This window comes from Liolophura sinensis, chromosome 4 (genome assembly GCF_032854445.1).
Source record: "Liolophura sinensis isolate JHLJ2023 chromosome 4, CUHK_Ljap_v2, whole genome shotgun sequence".
Taxonomy (NCBI): domain Eukaryota; kingdom Metazoa; phylum Mollusca; class Polyplacophora; order Chitonida; family Chitonidae; genus Liolophura; species Liolophura sinensis.
Genome location: NC_088298.1, coordinates 1,729,953 through 1,737,876, shown reverse-complemented (window position 1 = coordinate 1,737,876; position 7,924 = coordinate 1,729,953).

Here is a 7,924-nt window from a genome sequence, read left to right as displayed (position 1 = left end):
AAAATTGCTGGGATAGTCCACATTTTTCCACAAATTAGGCAATTTTGAGGCTTTGGTATTTTTTTACACTTTTTTCCTTCTATGAAAATATGTATCCTGCCCGTGAAACAACAATGTAAAAATTGCTGTGGCCTAATGTCCTTTTCAAAAAGGACTAATGTGTTACATGGAATTCAAATAATTTTGAAGTTTAAAATGTCTTTGATATTATAATTTATCAAGTCTTTATTAGATTGCGTAGTTAGCCTCGTATACATGTAATTTGACTTTTCACATTTTCTCAATTTTAGCCCAATTTTTCCGTCCCAAAACAAAAAGGGCACCCAAATAAATGTTCATGTAATTTGTATTTGTCCCTGATCTACATTTTCATGTGCGTCTTGGCTGATGATCCCGTAATCTTTCTGCCATGAGCCGTAAAATTCAATGAGTTAATGAAAAAAAACCTAAGAGTGAAAGAAATATGAATTATTAATAAGGAATGACAAGAAATTGTGTGTATATGCACAGCTACTGTATGTCGTTTTGTGCAGCCAGTGCCAGTGCAGAAATCATAAATCATCTATGTAACTCCTTTTGAGCAGAAATATTTCATAAGATCTTCCGTGTAATTCTATTCTAACCAGCAGAAATATTTAATAAGTAGGACACACAGTCTGTCAGAGTGATCCGTGTCTGACTAAGAAATGTCTGTGCAGAGTGCAGATAAGCTGTGTGTTTATGCCTTCTGAATACACAAGATGCACTCACTGACCTCATTGCATATTCATGAAGGGCTATCTTTCAAATAGGTTGAGTCATGTGGTAATCTGGGAATCGTTAGCTTACAGGGTGTGATTATATACCCTGGACTTTGGAAGACCAGAAGAATATAAAAGTGTGTGTTAAAGGAGAGGGTAGAGAGCAGATCCATGCCCTGTGAATCTTAACCTTAAACTGTACACATTATCATGTATGCAGGTGCTCACACGTTATCATGTATACAGGTGCACACACCTTATCACCTATACAGGTGCACACACGTTATCACATATACAGGTGCACACACGTTATCATGTATACAGGTGCACACACGTTATCATGTATACAGGTGCACACACGTTATCACGTATACAGGTGCACACATGTTATCATGTATACAGGTGCACACACGTTATCATGTATACAGGTGCACACACGTTATCATGTATACAGGTGCACACACGTTATCATGTATACAGGTGCACACACGTTATCATGTATACAGGTGCACACATGTTATCATGTATACAGGTGCACACACGTTATCATGTATACAGGTGCACACACGTTATCACGTATACAGGTGCACACACATTATCATGTATACAGGTGCACACACGTTATCATGTATACAGGTGCTCACACATCACGTATACAGGTGCACACACGTTATCACGTATACAGGTGCACACACGTTATCATGTATACAGGTGCACACACGTTATCATGTATACAGGTGCACACACGTTATCATGTATACAGTATATTTCACTGTCTTACAGTGTACGTGTATATGACACAATGGTCAGTTTAATGTGAATCGTCTTGATGTGAGTTGTAACTTCCTCACTTGGCGTTCAACGACTGGTTGACTCGTATCATTATAATTGCTCAGGCAGGGTGGCTTAATTGTCTGCGGTAAGGCATCGCAGTGAAGCAGCACTAGATAAAAGAGCGGTAGAAATCTGTCCTGCACCAAGGGGGCACATTATATGCACCTTAAGGATTCCTTCGTTGTCATATGGCTGAAAAATTGTTAAGTACGACGTTAAACCTCAAGCAGTCACTCACTCACTCTAATGATCTAGGTGTCAGTAATTGATACATCCTAACTATGTTGGGGTCAAAAGACATCAGCAGAAATTGGGATTTTACAATCAAGATGATTATAGGGCATAAAATATACGTGTACTTGTATCTGTCTGTCTGTATCTGGTTATTTTTCTCCCACCATAATGCTGGCCACCATCATACTGTAGATTGCATTTATATCTTGGTAGAACAACAGCCTGTTGTGTAAAACACAACGAACAATCTTTTGATTACAGGTCTGAAATGAGCATTTCTGAATTAAAACCAGGGCTTTAATATAAGTCTTTATTTTTATTTTGTGCTCAGTAAATAAATAAGGGACCAGACATTTTGACCCATACACATATGTATCATACACTTAAGTGTGGATGCACTGTGTTTAAGACTCATATCTCCTGGTGTGGGGGAAGGGCTGTAGAGGTTTTTGTCAGGGTGACATTTGAACAGAACTTGACAGTCCTTGTGACAGTACTCTGCTATTCTCCCCCACCGTTCTTCCAGGCCTGATGATCTCTTTGGGTCCCTGTCATCATTTGATGTCTCTGTTCAATGTCAATGACTGGGTCAGGTATACCTTGTGTACAGTGTAGCTTTATTTACCAGCTAGACTGTGAACATTTACCAGTTCAAGTACATGAACAATTGTACCTCTAAGTCTATTTAAACACCATGGAACAAACCTGTTATAGTTCTTGTCACTCTGTGCATTGAAAACCAAGGCCATGATTGTGAATTTCATTTTTGATGTTTTAAAAATTCATCTGTTTGCTTAAGCATGTGTACAACTTACTGTTGTGTATCAGTAATTATTATAAGAGAGCCTCCCACAAGACCGAATTGTTCTGTTTAAGTAAGGCATACCAGCTAACTTCTTTTTATTTATTTGTTTATTATTTATTTGATTGGTGTTTTACGCCATACTCATGAATATTTAACTTGTATGACGGCGGCCAGCATTATGGTGGGGAAAAAAACAGACAGAACGCGTGGGAATCCCACGATCATCTGCAGGTTGCTGACAGACCTTCCCACGTACGGCCGAAGAGAAAGCCAGCATGAGCTGGACAGCAACCGCATTGGTGAGATGGTCCTGGGCTGCTACGATCTGCTAGTGTGTTAACCGAGCCAGGGAGGCCCCAACTTCTTTTTACAAATGAAGGCTTCAGTTCAGTTCAGTTTAGCATCATATAACACAGGATTAGAATTTGTATTCAGGTGAATATCTATTGTAAGTCAAAAACACATTTAGATGTACTGTACATGTTCACTGGAGTGTATGATATGTTTGGCTTTTTGTGGGTTAACCTTTAGCTTTTAATTATTATTGTCTTAACTGAAGTAATTAACCTTAATGCTTGCAGATGTTAGTTTGCTCACTGGAGTGTGACGAAAATCCTTTGTGAGAAAACATGCGCCGGTTTTACCCAGGAAATACTGTGTGCTGTTACACAAAGATCTAAAATCCTACTTCACACAACACATAATCAGACAGGTCTTAGATGTCATTTTAGAAGTGGATTAAGTAGCAGAATTATTGTCAATTGGGAATACACTTTCTGAATATAGCACAGATTCTAGTGCTGAAAATTGGACCACTGAGGGTTTAGAACCAGTGTCCTCAGGGTCAGGCACCAAATCGCCAGAAATACATGTTAGCACCTCCCTTAAGGGTGTGGTGTCATTTGTGATCATCAGAGGGGTAATGCATGTTTGCTGTAAAGTCTACCGGACAACTACCTTCTATTTTATGGAAGACCTGTTGGTCGAGTGGTCTAGACGGTTAACATGTATTGATTGTGATTTGATGCCCGACTCTGAGGACGCTGGTTCGAAACCCACAGTGGTATCAGCCAATTTTCCGCGCCAGAATCTGTGCTATATTCAGAAAGTGTAATCCCTATTTATAACGATAATACCGTTACAGCTCACAATGTTTGGTGTACTTATATGATTTACCTGGGTGATGCACCGATACACACAAACACACCTTAAAACTATATTGTATGTAGATTAGCATCTCTCAGCTGTGACTTCAGCATTTCTGATTGGTTCCTTGATAGGTACACAGAAATACCTCTCTGTGCTTTATCAATCAAAGGTGTTTAAATTACTGAAGCCGTAAGTAAGGTGGTATATTACAATGACCCAAAATTTCACCAAAACAGTACAGTTTTAGAGGCAAATAAATATCATAAAATATTAGTCATGGAGTAAAAGTTAATTTTTTTCCAAACCTCAAAACACATGTGGGTTGCCTCCATGGATGAGGTGGTCTGCACGCCAGAGCGGTACAATGACCCAGGAGCCTCTCTCACCAATGTGGTCACTGTGAGTTCAAGTCCAGCTTCCTCACCAGCCATAAGTGGGACGGTCTACCAGCGTGAAAACACCAATCAAATAAATAAATCAAATCAAAACACATGTCTAAGGTCATTAGAACTCTCATAATCCAATGAACGGATGACCCTAATTCTTCAACCACCTCTGTAACATATTTTGAAACATTCTCAGAGAACTACATGTATAGGTTTTAGAGAAATAATTTGCACAGTTTTATGAAGCTGACATATTTTGTGACTCAAACAAATCCTGATATTGTCATTTTAATGATAATTATGTGAATAAATTTCACCAAAAAAAGGGCTTCAGAGGTCGAAAAGATTGAAGATTTGTAAAGCGTATATGTACTTACATGTAACAGTCATGAACAACATTTGAGGTCACTTCTATATGCAAACAGTATAATACTATGGCATTGGATATGGATTTCTCTGACTGATACATGTAATTGTTTTGTAAACTTTGCAAAATGTTCAGAAATCATCCCGCAGCTATATGGGGTGATTTTATCACTGTTTTTCGAAAGAGAAACAAATTATTAAATGGTATTACATGAGTGACTTGTTTCAGTGGCATTTGGAATCTGGGTAAGATGTACATGTACATGACAAATGTAAATGTAGTTTGCTCATCCATTCCTCGTTATCTCCTGGCCAGTAGATCTTTTCTTGTTTTTCTGTTTGTCCTAAATTTCCAAAATCAAATCCACAATCCAGATTTCTCATGGCCAGTAGATCTTTTTTTGTTTCCTGGTTGTCCTAAATTTCCAATATCAAGTCCACAATCCAGATTTCTCATGGCCAGTAGGTCTTTTTTTGTTTCTTGGTTGTACTAAATTTCCAATAACAAGTCCACAATCCAGATTTCTCATGGGCAGTAGATCTTTTTTTGTTTCCTGGTTGTACTAAATTTCCAATATCACATCCACAATCCAGATTTCTCCTGGCCAGTAGATCTTTTTTTGTTTCCTGGTTGTCCTAGATTTCCAATATCAAGTCCACAATCCAGATTTCTCATGGCCAGTAGATCTTTTTTTGTTTCCTGGTTGTCCTAGATTTCCAATATCAAGTCCACAATCCAGATTTCTCATGGCCAGTTGGTCTTTTTTTGTTTCCTGGTTGTCCTAAATTTCCAATATCAAATCCACAATCCAGATTTCTCATGGCCAGTTGGTCTTTTTTTGCTTCCTGGTTGTCCTAGATTTCCAATATCAAGTCCACAGTCCAGATTTCTCATGGCCAGTTGGTCTTTTTTTGTTTCCTGGTTGTCCTAGATTTCTAATATCAAGTCCACAATCCAGATTTCTCATGGCCAGTAGATTTTTTTTTTTGGTTTCCTGGTTGTCTTAAATTTCCAATATCAAATCCACAATCCAGATTTCTCATGGCCAGTAGATCTTTTTTTGTCTCCTGGTTGTCTTAAATTTCCAATATCAAGTCCACAATCCAGATTTCTCATGGCCAATAGATCTTGTTTTGTTCCCTGGTTGTCCTAAATTTCCAATATCAAATCCATAATCCAGATTATACCAAAAAAGTAATCCCTTGTGTACATGTATATCAAGTTAAGTGTTTCTGATCATAATCGTATACCAGGTACTGTATACACTGCAGTCATGGCAGTAGATATCATTGTCTCTTTGTGTGTACATCTACATGGGACAGGAAATGCTCATGTCATCACTAAAAAAAATTTGTTGGGCGTAACCCAATCTTTTCAGAATAATCTTAAGCTCAGTCAGTTGGGAATTTCATTTCTGTTTTATTCTCGCAGGCGTAAAAGATAGTGATATAAGTTTTCATTAGGGCCATTTTTGGAGAATGCGTGGGGCTTACATGCCTAATAAACATGTTTGTAATGATGGCTTCAGACAAGCCGTTGTGAGGCTACACAGAGATTACAACATTGAATCACTTACACATGAATTGACTAGTCTCAGCGTGACAGTTGTTCTAGTCTATTGAGTACTTCCATTTGTACCGGTCACATTTACACATGTTGCTTTGTATGTCCTCCGTGTACAGTGACACCATTGTGGATTGCCTTACAAACTCTTTGTGGGCTTGGTTTCTCTTGGGAAGACTTACCAATAGCTGTCATATACAGTGACAATATGTCATTGTGACTGTGTAGCCCTTTGTTCCATTTGAGGATCTGAACATGTCATTCAGATCCCCTGTGTATATTTGTACATGGATGGTAGGTTATAGATCCTTCAGTACACTCAGGCTAATGAAGTGCATATACAATAGAGTGCTCCTCAGCGTACACAAATATCAGTGCTCGAAACTAAGACTGGTCCACTAATTTGAGGGTAGTGAATTTTTGGTGAGACCATTTTAATTAAAGGAGAAGAAAATTTAAATATCAGTCAAATACCTTTGAAAAGAGTATGCATTTCCTTGCAGGTGAATGCCATAAAAAAAAATCTAATATGTACCTCAAGTTGATAAATTATAAATAAAGTCAGTGCCGAAATCTGCTGTGGGCAACTCCATTTTGCCAAAGAACTAGTCCTGAAGTCTTCTGTGTTAGGAGGAGAATTGCCCTCGGAAACCGCCAAAGTGCAGTTCATACATTTCGGGTAGAAGTCTTCTTCCCAGAAGGTAGCGAACAGTACAGTTTGTTTTCCAATTGATGATCATAAACCCGAATGTTGGACGTAGGTTCCGAGTTTAGACGAACAAGCCGGCAGTTTTAACGACTCTCATTGGCTGAGAGGCAACACAGCTCCAGCATAAATTAGAGGGTGTCAAAGATGGAGGATGCGATGGACTCAGCGATTTATACCAACCTTTGTTTTTAGGCTTTACGTGTGTGGCAAGGAAAAATCGCAAAATTATGCAACAGGCACCACCAGATGGAAGAAAATGTGCTCTTTTCAGCCTATAGTGTCATTTTTTAAAAGACTTCTTCTCCTTTAAACAGTCAGTGGTCCTACAGTGTGAGCTGTATTCCATTGTGCTAAGCATTGCCAGTGAAAAAATGTTTGTAATTTTAAGGCTTCATTTATTAAATGAATGGAGTGTAGAGCAGCTGGTATAAAAGAGTGTAAAGTGAGACTAAAGTTTGTTCATGCACATGCGAAAGCGTGAAAAGTTATAACTGTTGATTTGTTGATTTGATGGAAAAATAATGTGTCAAAGTTTAGATGTATCTGATTTTTGTCTGTTATAGAACCATCTTATCCAGAAAAAAAGTTACAAGAAATTAACAGTTATTAATGTGTCATGGTTGATGGCTTTGCAGTGAGGGGGCATTGTGAATCTCACAATTGCATGCGACTGACCTGCTATATTACTGTTGAAGGCTACATTTGGAATGCAAGCCTCTGCCACTCGAAAAATACAGATCACCTCACTACAGACAAAGGGAAAATTTGTGTCCTATATCGCAGTGGTAGAGAATCGTTTAAAATTTTCAGGATTCGTATCCATATCGGGTTCACAAAACTTGAATGTATTGGTGCGAATGCATGGCTCAAGGCTGTGCTCCAGTTTTGAAAACCATTATGTAAAGTTGCACATAGACATATGGAGAAATGGTTTGCAACAAAATTCTGACCTTATTCAAGGAGGTACTGTAAAGGTAATTATGTTGAAAGTGAAAATGACATTACATTGCCCACTTTCAGACAGTCTTGTTCTGTATATTGGGATATTTATAGTGTAGTAGTTATATCAGATCGAGCTGGGCTGAATTCATTGACAGAGGAAAACTGTGTCAGACATGTCATGTGTACATGTATACA